At 58.7% G+C, this 16,094-nt stretch overlaps 1 protein-coding gene across 2 annotated transcripts in view; it reads right to left on the bottom strand.

Moving 5' to 3' along the window:
- GRM4 (glutamate metabotropic receptor 4) overlaps positions 1-7,424 on the bottom strand; it is a 43,890-nt gene extending 36,466 nt beyond the window's left edge. The window contains exon 1 of one of the 2 annotated variants that reach the window (XM_048925692.1): positions 7,343-7,424. The gene's annotated coding sequence lies outside the window, so the exon portion shown is untranslated. Of the gene's footprint in view, positions 1-3,945; positions 4,179-7,342 lie in introns of those variants that run through there. The other variant, XM_048925691.1, reaches the window with a different exon arrangement.
- Between the last annotated feature and the right edge of the window lie 8,670 nt (positions 7,425-16,094).

Below are 16,094 nucleotides of genomic sequence, written 5' to 3'. Positions count from 1 at the left end.
CTAATCCCAGCCAAGCATATTTCCAGACCCGGCAGGAAATCCCATGGATTATTGCCTTGCTTGGGTCGGATAAATCCAACCAGCACCCAGAGATGCAGAAGTAGGCAGTGCTGCATCTCGCTGCCTCCAAACCATGTCGGGACAGGGAGAACCAAGGGGGCAGGAGGAGGTGCCCCAGCACCCTGAGAAAGCGGAGGAGGTGCTGCACGGTGTCATCCTGCCCCCCTCTAGTGGCGGCCGTGCTCCCGAGCCACCAGCCATCCCTGTGGCATTGCCATCCTTGCTGCCAATGCCCACTGAGGAACCCACCCTGACACAGCCTTCCCCAGCCACCAGCAGGCTTCAGCTCTTGCAGCAGTGAGGCACGGCTGAGGTGCACAGGGTGCTGTGGAGCCCAGGGATGCCATGGGCAGTGTTGCACCCCAGCTGCAGGGCTCCAGAGATGGACCCTCAACCTCACCGGGGCTCAGTTCCTCCAAGGGTGAAAATCATAGACTTATAGAATGGCTTGGGATGGAAGGGACCTCAAAGACCATCTTGCAAGCAGCTTGCAGGCAGCAAGGCTGGTGCAGCTCTGGGTGAGGCAGATGGATCCCCTCTCTGAATGCATCACCAGAGATGTTTGCAAAATCTCCCTTCCCCATCCCAGTTCTGCCTCAGAGCCAGGAAGAAGCAGGCAGAAACAAACCCCCCATGTCTGCAACTGCTGCTGCCAGGAGAGCGGCCTCAAAATCCACAACCCTGCGCTCAGTGTGTGGGGCTCAGATGGAAACCCTAAGGGGGCACCCAGCCCTGCCCAGGGAGCAGAGCCACCCCAATGGCACAGGGATTTTGCAGCAACACAAAAGCTCCTTCAAAGGGAAAACCAAGAAAGAAAGGAAGAAATTGGCCATTTCTCTCCGGGTCAAAATGAAGTTACTGCACTGCCATCAGCTCCGTGCAGGAGGCAAGCATGTTCAGCTCTCATGTGCCCAAGTGCTGAGCACTAATCACAGCAGCTCCATCACTGCGGGCAAAGCCGAGAGGCGCAGCGTCTGCGTCCCATGGAGAGCTGGAGGCTCAACGCAGGGCAGCAATGGGAACCCACTGCATCCCATGCCCGTCCCTTCAGGCAGACCCCAGCGATGCCCCCACGATGCTGATGGGGCTCACTGGCATCTTTTTGGAAATCAAGGCCATTTCTTTGCCCACCTGCTCACCCTTCGGCAGGGAGGGCAGGCAGCGCGCAGCACAACATCCCAGTTAGCTCACGACTGCTCTTCCCCACTTGCAGACTATTGCAGGGAACTTCGCTTTGGGTCCTGCTTTTTTTTCTAATTGCAAAGCCGCTGTGAAGCACAACAGAATTTAGACGTGGTGAAGGAGGAGATGCTGGGTTAAGTTCTCTCTCGCCAGGGAAAAACTTAAGTATTCAGGTCGAGTGCCCCAGCGTTCGCAAAGCCACGGCTCAGCAGGCAGCAGCAAGCAGAAACCCCAGATTTTAACCCGAAAACTCACCTGATCCACCCTGGGATGCAGCCCCTTCAGATGGATGCACAGACTGATAGATATCACAACGCTTGCACAACCCCAGCCCTGCCGACCCGCTCGGCTCTGTGCAGTCCTGCAAACGCCAGGATCTGCTGCTGCTGCTGCTGCGCTCGGTGCTGTGCAGGAAAGGCTGATGCTCCCCCACTCAGCCCCATGGATGTGGGGACAGCAGCAGCCCCACGCTGGGTGCCACCGCTCCACGCTGCCCTGCAGGCTGCTGCAGTCGGACCAAAGCAGCTCCCACTGGGCGCGGATCACTCCAGGAATATTTATCACACTATATATATATATATCCTTAACTGCAGGCGAGCAGCTCTCCTTCCCCCTCCCTTTGCAAAGCAGGCCACGGCTAATCCCTCACTTTGAAGGATTGGCTCTCAGTGAGGGGAAGGCGAGGAAGGAGGATTCGGCTGCAGAGCATCGACGGCAGCGCCGCGCCTCACCAGGCTCCCACTGCACCCAGCAAGCAGCTCCAAGAGGGGAGGAAGGAGCCTTGCTTCTGCCACACACAGCAAAACCCCCCAGTTCTGCACACTGAAATGGCTCGGAAGGGCTGAAATGTTGGTGCCCAGTGATGCCTGCAGTGCTGTGCGCTGTTTCTATTCCCCACTGTGCCAGCACCCTGAGTTCCCCCTCTGACAGCATCAATCTCTGCCTGCACCCAGCCCTGCAAACAGAGACCCCCCATCCTCAGCCAGGCGTGATGCAAGGCCATCAGGAAATCCAGGGCCACTCTGAAGAGGAAACCCCACCATGAGACATGAAGCCCGAGATCAAGGGATGGTGCCCACGGTGGGCTCAGAGATGGGGAGGGCGGAGGGAGCGGGTTCGTGCGTGTTATAATTAGGACCTGCCACTTCTTCAAGCCGTTGCCTTTCTGGGAAGAGCTGGAAGGGGGTGGCTGAGCTGACAAATCCATCCTCCTCCTGCCTGATGCCAAAGTTGAGGCACGTGATGCCCTTTTTTTGGGGAGCCGGTGGGCTCCTCCAACCAGCGATGCCGTGCAGGGATGCAGGCTCAGCCTGCAGCTGCAGCACAGCTTCAGCTCCTGGTGGAAAACCCACTGGGAAAGCCCCTCTCTGCATCCCTGGGGTGCAGGGAAACAGCCCCAGCTCGGAGCCTGCCCCAGCCCCCCAACCAGATCTGCCCATATCCACAAACCCAGGGCAACCAGAGCCCGCTGCTGCCCTCGCAAAGCTGCTCTGCACTGGGGACCCAACGCATCCCCCCCTCACCCACCGCAGCAGTGCAGAAAATCCCCGCTCCCACCCAGCGACGGCAGGGAAGGAAGAAAGCTTTTTCTTTTGGCACTTCTCTTGGCATTTGCCTGAGCTCCTCGCTGCATTCAACAGATCGGTTCCGTTCCATCCTTCCCCGCCAGCACGCAGGCAGCCCTTCCAACCCCTCCAACCCGGCTTTGTGAACCCCAGCCTCACATCACCTACGCGGTGCGGCTCCCCCCCCCCCCACACACACACATTCCTTTCTCCACCGCAGACACCGCCGAAGGCAGCGGCTCTACCCCTGGGGCAGCAGCAGGAGAGCGGCAGAGCACGGCCAACTCATCGCACCGGGGGAGGAGGAGGAGGAGGAGGAGGAGGAGGAGAGCGGTGGGGCCGCGTTTGGAGGCGCTGGGAGAGTTCTCCGCTTTTTTCCCACGGCTGCCAACTTCGGCTCTCGCAGCCGCACCGCTCAACCAGGGAAAAAAAGAAAAAAAAAAGGAAAAAAATGGAAAAAAAAAGAAGAAAAAAAAAAAAACCCAACAACCGAGAGGAGACAGAGGAAAACAAAACCCGCGAGCTGCGTGTGTGCACAGCGGCTCCCAGCCCGGAGATGGGGCTGCTGCAGCTCCGGGTGAGGCTGTGCCCCCACCAACCACCCTCAAGCTGCAATGGGGACTCCCACCCCCGGGATCCCCCTGCCCTGCTGTCAGCTCTGCGGCCCCTGCCGTGCTGCTGTGCTCGCTGCGGCGATGTGAGGGCAGCACCCCCCGCCCCGAGCCCCTTCCATGTCCAGTCCCCCCCACCCAGGATCAGGGCAGAGCCGTGCGGTGCCCCCTCTCCGTGTCCCGCAGCGCGGGGTGCAGCGGGGAGTCGAGGGGCAGAGCGCTGCTGCCCCATCGCTGTTAATAATGCAGTGAAGTGGGGAGGGTCCCGACCGCTGGGGACAAGCTGTAACCGAGAGGTGGGGAGGGTGGGGGGAGGGAGAGTGAGGGGCTCCGTGTTGCAACCCCCACCGCCGCAGCCTCCACCTTTAATTAAAAATTATTTAATAATTAAAAAAAAAAAGGGGGGGGGGGGGGAGGGATGCTGGAGTAGAGCGGAGAGAGAGAGCGGGGCTGCGGGAAGGGAGGAGGGGGCAGCCGCTCTGCAGGAAGGTTTGGGGAGGGCTGGGGGGGGGACGCCCCGCACTTACCCGCGGGCAGCGCACGAAGTTGGCGGCGGCTCCGAGCCCTTCTCCGGCCGCGGCCGCCGCCTCCGGCCCCGGGGGGGGCTCGGGCAGCCAGGGGGGGCCCTGCGGCATGCGGAGGGAACGAGCCCTGCCGGGGACAACCCCCCCCGCAGCCCCGGCCCCGGCCCGGAGCCGAGAGAGCCGCAGCCGGGCGGGACCCGCCGCGCTCCGCAGCCGCGCTGAGGAGGAGGAGGAGGAGGAGGAGGAAGAGCAGCAGGAGGAGGAGGGTTGGGGCCGGGGAAGTTTTGCATGAAGAAGCGCTGGGAAGCCCGCCGCGGGGTTTGCCAGCCTTTTAAAGCAGCAGCGCAGCGCGGAGGGTTGGGGAGGGAGGGGGGGGAGTTGATGGGGCGCCCCAAGCTCCCCGTTGCCCCCCCTGGGCCGGGGAGGGGGGATCAGCTGCACCCCCGCCCGCTCCACCCCCGGCAGTGCGGTCACCGCGGCAGCGGGAGGATGGAGCTGACACCGTCGTGACACCGTCGCGCCCCCCGCCCTGTCCCCTCCTGGCACGGAGCATCAAGATGGATTTTGCTCATCTTTGTTCTCTCCTCCCGTCCCTTCCCGTCACCTGCAGCCTTCGGCAGAGCCGTGAGCACAGCAGCAGCACCGACAGGAGCCCAGGCCTCCCACACCTCATGGGTCACGTTCTCTAATTTCAGCATTTGCAGGAGCAGAGGAGCAGAATACTGAGGGCTACAAATGCTGCAGCCTCTGCCAAGCCCTGAGGGACCCTCCAATGCCAGGGGTGGGCACAGGACCGGGCTCAGCTCCCAGTGTGTGCACTGTCTGCCGTCCCCAGATTTCACCTTCTCACAATGAAATCACCAGAACACCAGCCTGGGCTGCTGCCCTTCTCTCAGTCACCCACTCTGTGCACTTTCCCATGGATGTGCACATGCATCGCCTTGTTTTTGTTGCTATTAAACAGCCCACCAGGCTCTGGCAGCTCTGAGGAGCTCATCGTGTCGCGTCGATTCATTAATCTAGAGAAAACACAGCCCCCAAGTAATGACCATTGACACATTAACTGCTCCAATCCATCACAGTAATGAGTGTGAGATAATCGGTCACTGGAGCACTCACAGAGCACACCTTGCATGTGCTCAGACACCCCAGGCCCTGCACACTGGGGATGCTGCAGCTCCACCTGCCTCAAAAGACAAAACACAGCCCCTTCCAGCACCCATTTCCAGCCTCATCTTCGCTGAGAGTTGATTCGTGTTGCCCGCATGGAATTGCAAAACAGCCCTGGGTGGAAGGATGCAGCAGCCGAGGGCTCAGTGCTGGCAGTGCTGGAGGACAGACCCTGTTTGGGATGCTGGAGAGGAGCCGGTGTCCCAGAAACACTCTGGACCTCCTGGCTCCCAACACAACAGCCTGGCCAGGCTCTGGAGGAGCTACGTGCTGCCCAGCAAGACGCTCTCCTGGAAAGCTGGCTGGCCGCCTTCCTGCCATTAAATAAGTGGCAAAATTCCTGTGGAGTCGGATGCTCACGGGATCACGGCTGGAGCTCTGCCTCCTGCAGACAGATCGGGCCGTTGCAGTGATCTCATATCCAGCCAGAGCCAGAGTGGTTCTGGTTGGCATTCATCTCTGGTGCAGAGGAGGGCAGCCCTGGAGGGGGGATGGGCCCTTCCTGCCCTCCATGTCATGCATTGCACCCAGCTGCAATCCAAGCAAAAGGACTGCTGCACTTTGCCTTCTCCACAAGTGATGGGAAGGGGACGCAAGAGGACTGTGACAACACAGCTCTGGGCTGTGCTTTGCCCTGCTGATAACAAGGTCCCGTCCCCAAGAAGAGATTCAGGGCAGCAGCTCTGACCCGGCGTCTGTCCATCTTTGTGGTCTGTGGGTTATTTCCAAAACAAGGCTGAAAAAAACAGACTGATGTGTCTGCCTGGCTGTTCCCCTAGAGACATTTAGGGGTGCAGAGGTGGAGTGACCCCATTTCTCCACCCTGGCTGACAGTGTAAGGATGCACCAGGGGTTATTTGTCCCAGCCTGGTGCAGGACAGAGATAAATGACACGAATCTGGGCTACACCCACTGGTGCCCAATTTCACCAAGGACACCCCTGCCTGCCCCAGTGTGACAAAGCCTTAGGGCAGCCCATCCAGGTCCTGTCAGTTCCCCAAGCTCATGTGGGATGCACATGGGGCTCAGGGGGGCTGCAGCCGCCTTGGGATAAGCCAGGCACAAATCCCCTCACTGAAAGCAGCTCTCGGAGGTGCCCTAAGGTCAGCCTTATCCTTGCTTCTTCGGGTTGGATGAAGCCCTCCACCACCTCAGCAGGATTTCAGGGGCATCCGGGTGAAGGATTGGGGTCTTACTGCAGCAGGACAATGTGGGCACATGGCTCTGCTTTGTCCAAGACCCAAGAAATCGTGAGGGAAGCTAAAACTGCACAGAACTTTGGACTGAAGCGTCACCAGCAGCGTTCTCCACTAGAGACACTCTGCGTTCTTCATACTGATGCAGCCACCACCACCTGCAGGAGCAGAGACCTCAGGGCAACAGAGTGAGAGCAGGGCTTTGGGCACATCCCTCCCTCCACCCCAGCTCTCACTTCTTGTGGAAACTCATGAAACAGACCTGCATGAGAACCTTTGCTCCATTTCCACGTCTTTGTACTTCGAGGTCTCTTAAGACAACTTGGGGGATAAACCATCGCCTCGCCCTTGTGCTCACAGCGTGAAGCTGGGCAAAGCAGCACCTGGCTGCTGAAAAATAGCACTGCTCCATGGCTGGCAGCTCCTCCAGCAGCTGGGGGGAAGCTCCAGTGGGAAATACCCACATCCACATCCATATCCATCCCCCCCAGCCCTGAGGGATGCTCTCCCCCCCACCCACAGCATCTCTCCTCCCTGAGCCCCACGGATGTGCAGCTCCATTTCTCACCATCCTCTCCCTGCTGTCAGCCAGGAGCCAAAATATCACGGGTGCTCACGGCAGCGTCAAGAACGTCAAAACACAATTAACATTTAGAAACCTGGCTCAGCCCGATGGGAAAGGCCACGAGGAGGCGGGAGGGATGCGAGCAGCGGGGGAGGGTGGGAGACATCCCAGAGATAAAGTGATAAGGAGAGCAGCAGCTGGGGGGTTATCTGATGTGTGGGGTTACTGAGTTCTGTGCTGCACACCCCACAGAAGTCGCTGCTGCAGACATTGCTGGCCCTCAGCTCGGAGCATTTCCAACCATCGGATGCTCCAGGAGAGTTCAACACCGTCAGCAAATGGACGCAGGGATCGATACGGCCTCGCCAGGCTCCAAGAAAGAGGAAGGGAACAAACCGCTTCCTCTCTGCCCTGCTGTAGGCAAGGTTGGAGGAACGCAGCCCACCCCGAGCTCCAGCTCCACGCTCACCTCCAGGACACGGAGATCACCAAGATCAGCAGCTCCAGGAGCTCTGCATCCTCCCCTGACCCTCCAGGCCTCGCACCAGGCTTGGGCACACCATCGTCCCCCACAGCACAGCAGGAGTGCAGCCCCCACCCAGCGCCTCCAGCCTGGCTCCCCTCCAGCAGGGAAGGTCACCACGTCCCTCGCACACATAACCCAGCAGACGCTCTGCTTGCAGTTTTTATTTTGTTTTTTTGAATAGAGGAAAACATGAAACCGCATTTATGGACCGGACTCTCCTCTCAGCTCAGCTCTGCAGAAGGGTTTGAATTATTGATGGCCAAGCCACCGCCTCCTCCTCCTTCCTCTTCGTCGGTCACTCGTGGCAGGGAGGAGAGGCATGAGGAGCCCATGCTGTCTGTGGGATGTGCTCCCAGCACTGCTTTGGATGCCATTCCCTGCTGGTTAGAAGGGCGTGGAAAAGAAATCTTTAATTCAAAGCCAAATATGAATAGGATGGTAATCAGCTGTAATATCTACGCTATTAGAAAAGTCCCAGCAAGGGCTGTTTAAAGAAAAATACGTTGGTGGGGGTAAGGAGGGTGCATGCGGATGCTTTTGGGGCATCCCGTTTGTAGGGGAAGGAGGAGGTGCAGCAGAGGGTGGATGAGGGCAGGTTGAGGGCTCTCGGTGCTGGGGATGCATGAGCCAAAGGGAAATCTGCAAGAAAAGGGGAGGAGAAGGATTTCAGAAGGAAAGGAAGGTGGAATAACATGCTGTCACTGCTGTCCTGCCCGCTGGGGGGGGGGGATTGAGCAGGAGGTTTGCACTGACATCAAGCATCAGGGAGAGAACCGGGAGTAGGATGAACACAACTGGAAGTTTGCAGGTTGTTGGGGATGGAACACGAGGACAAGAGGAGCACAAGGGGCAGCCCAGCATCGCCCTGCAGCCATCTGCCATCTCCAGACACAGAGAGTGCCCACAGAACACCCCAAAATCTCCTGCATTGGGTAATCACACCTTGAGCTATGGTTTACCAAAGCAAGGAAAGGATGGGTTTATCAACTCTTGGAAAGGGGAGATAACAGCAGGACAAGGGGAAATGGTTTGAAGTTGAAAGAGGGAAGATTTCAGTTGGATGTCAGGGGGAAGTTCTTTGCTATGAGAGTGGTGAGGTGCTGGAACAGCTGCCCAGAGAGGCTGTGATGCCCCGTGCATCCCTGGAGGTGTTCAAGGCCAGGTTGGATGGGGCCCTGGGCAGCCTGGGCTGCTATGAAATGGGGAGGTTGGTGGCTCTGCACGTTGGAGCTTTGTGATCCTTGAGGTCCCCTCCAACCCGGGCCATTCTGTGATTCTGTGATTCTGTGATATGGCCAAACAAAACACAGCAACAAAGCAATTTGGCAGTGCCCAAAAAAATGGCACCAATTACAGACCCTGGACGGGGGGGAAGAAAAAAAAAGTGAAAAATAAAAAGAAATTACTTTGGATTTCTTTCCATGGGAAAGAGACTCCTACACACAAACAGAAATATGGGTAATGGATACGGATATTTCGGAGAGCAAAAATGGCACTGACTGAGCCCTTATTGGATCAACACGCACACACTTGAGTCCACGTTTCTCTCGAGGAGTGAGGATAATGGGATGCCGAATGTCAGACCGCCTTAAATATATATAAAACTCATTATATGCTTCATGACTAACCAGATTTTGATGGAAAGTGTTGCATTTTAGAGAAATTGAGTGGAGGGGGGGAGGGGGGGGGGGCATAAAAAGCCCATCCGGGCTCACGGGGAGGAATTAGCGATGGAAAAGGGATGATTCGTCTGCAGGATGTGAGCGACAGCCAACCCCCCTCCTCCTCCTCCTCGTAAGGAAGGCAACTTCACCTGTGCCAGCCACTGGCAGCCCCCCTACCCCCAGGCTGCCCCATTTTGGGGGCTCTGTGCCCTTCCGGCAGCTCCTGGATCCTTGCACGCTGCCCGACCGATGCCGGCCCCCAGCAAAAAGCTGCTTGAACCCCCAGCCGCCTCTTTGCACGGATCCCCCCTGCGCTCCTCCCTGTGGCACCCGTGGGCACACGGCTCATGCAGCCCCACTTCTCCCGCTCCCTATCGCTGCCCGACCGCCTCCAGCTGCAATGCCGGGTCCCCCTTTCAGGGCTTTATTCCCCCCCGTGAGCGCAGCCTGAAATTCCCTCTCTGTAACTCATTGCCACCGGAGCGAAGGAGGACAAAGGAATCGCTTCTGGGTTTGGCGGCCCAGAGATGGGAGCATCGCCGCTCTTCTCCTCGCCAACACTCCCACCTAACGGCAGGAGAGCCGAGCAGGCTCAGCAGCAGCGACAGAGCCGACATTCCGATGGCAATGAGCGCGTTAACCCGGCACCCATCGCACGGGCAGCGCTGGCATTGCAACGCTTGGCGGCTCTTCACCTCTCAGCATCAGCGCTGCACTGTGCCCGCAACCCCCGCGGAGCTGCAGCAAAGCCACAATACGCACAAATGTGGTTTTTCCCAACCTGATGTGCTGGCCAGAAACTGGGTAACGCTCTGGGTGCTGCCCTCCATTCCCCTAAGGATGCTGCTCGGGTATGGCTGCAAGGAGGGGAGGTGGGACTTGGGAACGTGACTTCATGGAGAGCACGAGGGGCAGCTTCAATGGGCTTCAGCCACTCTGTGCATACGGGGAATCAACTCCAGCCCTGATGGAATGATGGTTTATGGAGAGATGCTGCCTGAGTCACTGGGGGTCCCATGAAAGGAAGAGCAAAGTCATGCAAAGTGAGCTCTCCGCATCACAGAAGGCACAGAGTTGTTTTAGCAGCTTGAGGCAGGTCGAGGTGCTCCAGCCAAAGCATCCCACACATCCATGGGCACACGGGCAGATGCTCAGACAAAGCAAACTGACGCATCTCTCTCCCTAATGCTGGCTGAACAAGACCAAGTGCCAAGAACAAGGGGGGAAAGCAGACCCAGTTCTCACCCTGGTTGCTCCCATCCTCCTTAGAAACCCATTGGGAAGAAAGGGAGGGAGCAGCTCTTCTAGAGAAACAGGGTTTGTTGTGCCACCAGCATGAGACTGTGCAGCCCCCAAAGAGAGGCTCCCTTTGGATGTGGGAGGGTTTTTGCCACCTGTAGTGCTAGTGGGCTGCAAACTCTCTTTAAAGAAAAGAAAACCAAAGGAGAAAAAGAAAGGAGAGAGCACATTTGGTGGTAAAATTAACAGTGATGGCCAGACAGCACACAGTGCCTCTGCATCAGCAGGGCAGTGGGAGGAAAATCTTTATGTGTTAATTAACACAAACGGAGCAAAGCTGATTCCCTCAATCTTCCCATCCAGCAGCACAACATGGGCAGGGGGAGAAATGGGGTCTGGTTCTGTGGGACCTCAGAGGTGTCAGGGTAGCCCCAAAATGGCCCCGCAAAAACAACAGCCCTGCACCCCTCCCAGGCCCTCCATAATTCATGCAACATCCTCCTGAAAGAAATACCCTCCTCGGGCATCAAATATTCATGGCCTCGTACTTTGCAAGGAAAAGCTGCCTTCCTTGGAGCCCAACCAAGAAGCCAAGGCCGGCAGGGATTTGCTTTTGCAGGAGTAATTATGTTGCTCATCAACCAACTGCAGCAATGAGGAGCTGCACTGGGGGTGTCGGTGTGTCCCCCCCCCATGCAGGAAAACTGCAGCAAGAAGCAGCATCATACCCAAACCCTACTGCAAAGCAGAAATCCTCATTCTCTGGCTGGTAGAACGCTGCCAAAGCACCTCAGAGCCCCAATTCCAACATCACCATGCTGCCCTGGTGGGACCCAGAGGGGGCAGCGCAGCTCTGGGGCTCTGGTGGCACACTGGGATGGGTGAGCACTGCCTCGATGGCACAAACCCAACACCAATCCCTGCCAGGCGTCGCATGGCTGCGACCAAATAACTCATCTGCTGGGCAGCATGAATACTGAAACGTGCTTTTGATTAATCTTTAAAGAAACGATCGCATTGTTATTAATTAATAAAAAGAAAAGAAGTGGTGCTGTCTTTGGGGCAGCATCTCCCACCCCAAAGTGTCCCAGTGAGGTTGGGGCAATTAATCAGCAGCACTTGGGGGGGGTTGCACCACTCCATCAGGGGCCCAGAGCAGAGCAGAGCCCCCACCTTGGTGGCACGGGGTGCATTCAGCACATGCTCCAGCAGCAGCACCATGCTGTTAATTATTCCCATCTTGTCCAGCGTGATTGGAGCTGTAATAAAGCACGGCCCAGATTTCACGCTATCTCACTCTGTAAACCAATTAATAATAATAAAAATACGCCTTCATCAGCCAGCCCTCAACTTCCTTAGCCAGCTGGGCCAGGACAGCACAGCTCACAGCATCCCAGCGAGGGGTTCTTCCATGCATTGGTCATTGCAGGGTCCCCAAAAGCCCCCAGCCCAAGGACAGGGTGGGTTGATGCTGCGCTCAAGGGGTCTGGGAGGAGGGGGGGCTCAGCATGGTGCTGAGTGCTGAGAAAGGAATCTGCACAGCAATCTGCACAGCCAGGAGTGAGGTGGATTCAGGTGGCTGCTGTGGGACTGCTGCCAGCTCCCATGGTGAGGGATCTGCTGTCAGCACCCAGCCCAGGGCAGCGCATTGCTCCCAGACCACACCACCCCCACGAGTGCTCCCACCCACCCAGGGGTCCCTTCCAGGCCCCCCCACACACACACACCCCACCTCCTGCACTCCCTGTATCAGCGCATCACCCCAATACACCCCACGTGAGATAGGGGTATCTCACATTCTGCATCCCATATCCCTTCATCCTGCATCCCAGCTCTCACATCCTGCACCTTGCATCCCCACATCTCACATCCCAGCATCCCCACATTCCCTCATCCCAGGACATCCTTCATCAAAAGCCTCCAGTGCCTTCATGCGGCAGCCGCCCTCACTGCAGCCAGGCAGCACGGAGAAACGCGCTGAAGGCGTTTTGCGGGTCTGGGCAGAGCTGAGCTGAGCTGAGAGGAGAGTCCGGTCCACCCTGAACTCTCCCCGCATCCTCCGGGAAATCCCCCGCTTCCAATCACCACGCATTCTACCCAAATCTGGGCCGTCCAGGTGCCCGGCTGCGTTTGTGCTTTCCTTTAAAGGCCACTCAGGGCTGCGATGTTTTGGGCTCCTCCCCACTCGCCCCCAGCTCGCATCGTCGTGATGCTGTGCCCCGAATGGGGGGAACTCTCGCACCTCGCTCAGCTCCGCCCCCCCCCCCCCCCCCCCACCCCCCCCCACGCTGATTAGCAGTTGCTAAGAGAGCAATTAATCAATCCCCTCCTCACCTTGAGCTGGTAGGGGAAGGCAGCTGCCAGCCCTGCACACCCCCGCCGAGCGTTCGGGTGATGGATGGGGGGAGGAGAGCGCATTTCCCACCCCGCAACAAAGCAATAGAGGTGGCTGCACAGCATGGGACCCCCCCTCCCCAAATCCCTCAGGGCCTCTTCCCCCGCTGGGGTCGGGGGCACAGAAGGCTGTGATGCTCAGCCCCACCGCAGCTTCCAGCCTCTCAGATCTCTCACCGCGCACTCCTTCCCCTCACATCCCCCACCTCCCCTGCTCACATTTCTGTGCTCTTTGAAAGCTGAACCCCCCCCCCTCTCCAGCTCCAGCACCGCCAGGCGCCACATCCCAACCCCACGTAACCGGAGCTGGGAACGGGCGGCGATACCACTGACAGCCGTCCCTCATCCCCTGACTGGGCACAGTGTCACATCCCCACGGCACGGCTGAGCCACACCACGGGCCTGGGTCCCACCGCGTGCCTGGGTGTCACCCGCTGGGGTCAGAGGCTGCCCCCATACTCCTCTGGGGGTGTAGATGGTGATCAAACAGCCTGTATGGCTCGGCCCCATGCATTGCACCACAGCTGTCTCCCTCTGCCTGGGGGATGAACAACAGCACAGAGCACAAAGCCGAGAGGAGCCCCACAGCAGGGGGTCCCACCACATCCAGTATCACCCCGCTTCCCCCTCAACCCAGGAACACTGGGACTCCCCCCACGGATGGGCTGTGAGGAAGGGACGGCTGCAGAGCGCTATAGGGCACAGCCACCTCCTGCCCACCCTGCTTTTAAAGGCAGCACCTGCACAGCTCCCAGTTGGGCTGACCCACTGCTCCCACGGCCCCACGGTGCCATCAGCCCACAGCACAAAGCTGGGGAAAGGATACGGCCCTCGGGCGTCCCAATACTCAGAGCAGCAAGCACCCTTCCCTACAGCTTCCCTCGCCCCCCCGGCTTAACGGGATCCCGGGGAAGCCCCTCCCGCAGCCCCCAGAGCGGCTGCCGGCACGGCTGTCCCCGTTAGATGGCAGCAGGGAACCGTCGGCTCCGGTCCCGAACGCACCATCACCCACCTCCCTCCAAACCCGTTAATTAAATCCGGCCGGGACACGAGGTGCAGCATCGGAGAGTGGAACAGCTCTGACCACCGATCCCCCGCCCTGCCAGCTTGGCTCTGCCCCCAGCCCCATCACCCCCAGCCCCACCACCTCCTTCTCCTCCTGCACCCCCACCTCTGTGCTCCCCCCATGACTCAGATGTGAGCAGCACCTGAGTCACAGCAGAAAGGGAAGAAAATCCCCCCGGTTCTTTTTTTAACCGGAGCTGAAAGTAAAAGGAAAAGCATGGAACTGTTTGGCCGGGGAGGGTGTTTGCTTGGAGCCCCGACAAGGAGTGGGATGCACAGAGTGTCCCTTTGTCACAGCAACCCATTCATGTGGGGGGGACAGCGCTGCAGATGGCCCCTCCTGGGGACACAGAAGTGACCAGAGGAATCCCAGGCATTTATACAGACTGGAAGGAGCTCCTTGAGAGCAGCCCTGCAGAGAAGGACCTGGGGGTCCTGATGGATGAAAAACTGAACATGAGCCAGCAGTGTGTGATTACAGCTTGGAAAGCAAATGGGATCCTGGGCTCCATCAGCAGAGGGGTGGCCAGCAGGGACAGGGAGGTGATCGTCCCCCTCTGCTCTGCTCTTGTGAGGCCCCACCTGCAGTGCTGTGTCCAGGTCTGGAGCCCCCAGTACAAGAAAGACAGGGAGCTGTTGGAGAGGGACAGAGGAGCCACAGAGATGATCAGGGGGCTGCAGCACCTCCCCTACAGAGACAGGCTGAGGGAGCTGGGCTTGTTCAGCCTGGAGAAAAGAAGGCTGCGGGGTGACCTCATTGCAGCCTGCAGTACCTAAAGGGAGCCTACAAACAGGAGGGGAATCAACTCTTGGAAAGGGGAGATAACAGCAGGACAAGGGGAAATGGTTTGAAGTTGAAAGAGGGAAGATTTCAGTTGGATGTCAGGGGGAAGTTCTTTGCTATGAGAGTGGTGAGGGGCTGGAACAGCTGCCCAGAGAGGCTGTGATGCCCCGTCCATCCCTGGAGGTGTTCAAGGCCAGGTTGGATGGGGCCCTGGGCAGCCTTGGCTGCTATGAAATGGGGAGGTTGGTGCCCTGCGTGTGGCAGGGGGTTGGAGCTTTGTGATCCTTGAGGTCCCTTCCAACCCAGGCCATCCTGTGACCATGGGCTGCTCCACACACACTCCTGCCCTATGCTGGGTCTCCCATCCCCAACCCTCTGGCAGTGCCCACAAAGATGGGTGTCCTGGGGGGCACATCAAGGGACCCCATCTGCCCCCACCCCATGCAGCACCTCCCATGTTGCCCCCAACCCCAGGCTCCTGTGTCCCTGTTAGCTTTGGATGTGCAATCAAACACCTCAATTAAAAAAAAAGATAAGGCAGGCAGGCAGGGCCAGGCAGTGAGTCCTCCAATAACAACCCTTCACGTTCTCCTCCTCTGTGCTCCCAGTTAACGATTTACAGCATTTCCTCTCAACCTTTTTTACAAATCACTGTTGGTCCCCAGCCCTGGGGCTGCAGGGGGCTCTGTGTGTGTGTGTGTGTGTAGAATAGGGGGGGACAGAGGTATTTTCTGCACCCGGTGCTGCTGGGGAGCGGTGCTGAGGAGCTCCTGGTCTGCAGGAGGCCTGGAACTGCAGGGTCAGGCATTGGAAGTATCCTTGTGAGGATGCCCCCGTGGGCATAGGGCGGCACAGGGCTGCTGGTTGGTGCCTCCCCTTCATGGCAGGGGCTGTGTGAGGTGGGATTGTGGCTCACATGGACGCTGTTTGCCACGCAGCTGAGCCCTGGCACGCTCAGTGCACGTGTGCCAAAGCACGGGGGGGGGGGAGTGGGGGGGAAGACGGGAAGGGACTGGGACAGCGGCCCGGGGCTTTGTGCTCTGCAGCCCCGAGGAGGTTTCATGTTACTGGGAAGCTGGGATGGCGGGATGTTCCTGGACAAAAGGCCATTGTGCTCTGTGAGGCTGCACCGAGCTGTGGAGCGGCCCCAGCATGGCCCACAGCCCCTGGCAGGGGCCCAAAGGAGTGAACCCCCCCCCCCCCGGGAGCACCCAGGGATGCAGAGCAGCTATCAGGGTGCCAAACACACCCAGGATGGGACCATGGGGTCCTGCGGGTGTCACGGAGCCAAAGCAGCCCCCCTGCTGCCCTCCTCAATCAGAATGTGTCCTCGGCATCCCAGGGGATGGGGACAGCAGGACAGACACCCACTGGGATCCAGAGCGGCACCCAGCCAGACCTGAGGCTGCTGTGGCCAAACGGCAGCGCCAGGTGGGGATGCATCCCTATGGGTGCCTGGTGGGGATGTGTCCCCATGGGTGCCATCCACTGATGGCACACAGGGACGTGGTGGCAGCCCAGGCATGGCACACACAGCCAACACTGCTGC

This window comes from Lagopus muta, chromosome 24 (genome assembly GCF_023343835.1).
Source record: "Lagopus muta isolate bLagMut1 chromosome 24, bLagMut1 primary, whole genome shotgun sequence".
NCBI lineage: Eukaryota > Metazoa > Chordata > Aves > Galliformes > Phasianidae > Lagopus > Lagopus muta.
This window is presented reverse-complemented; position numbering and strand designations above follow the sequence as displayed.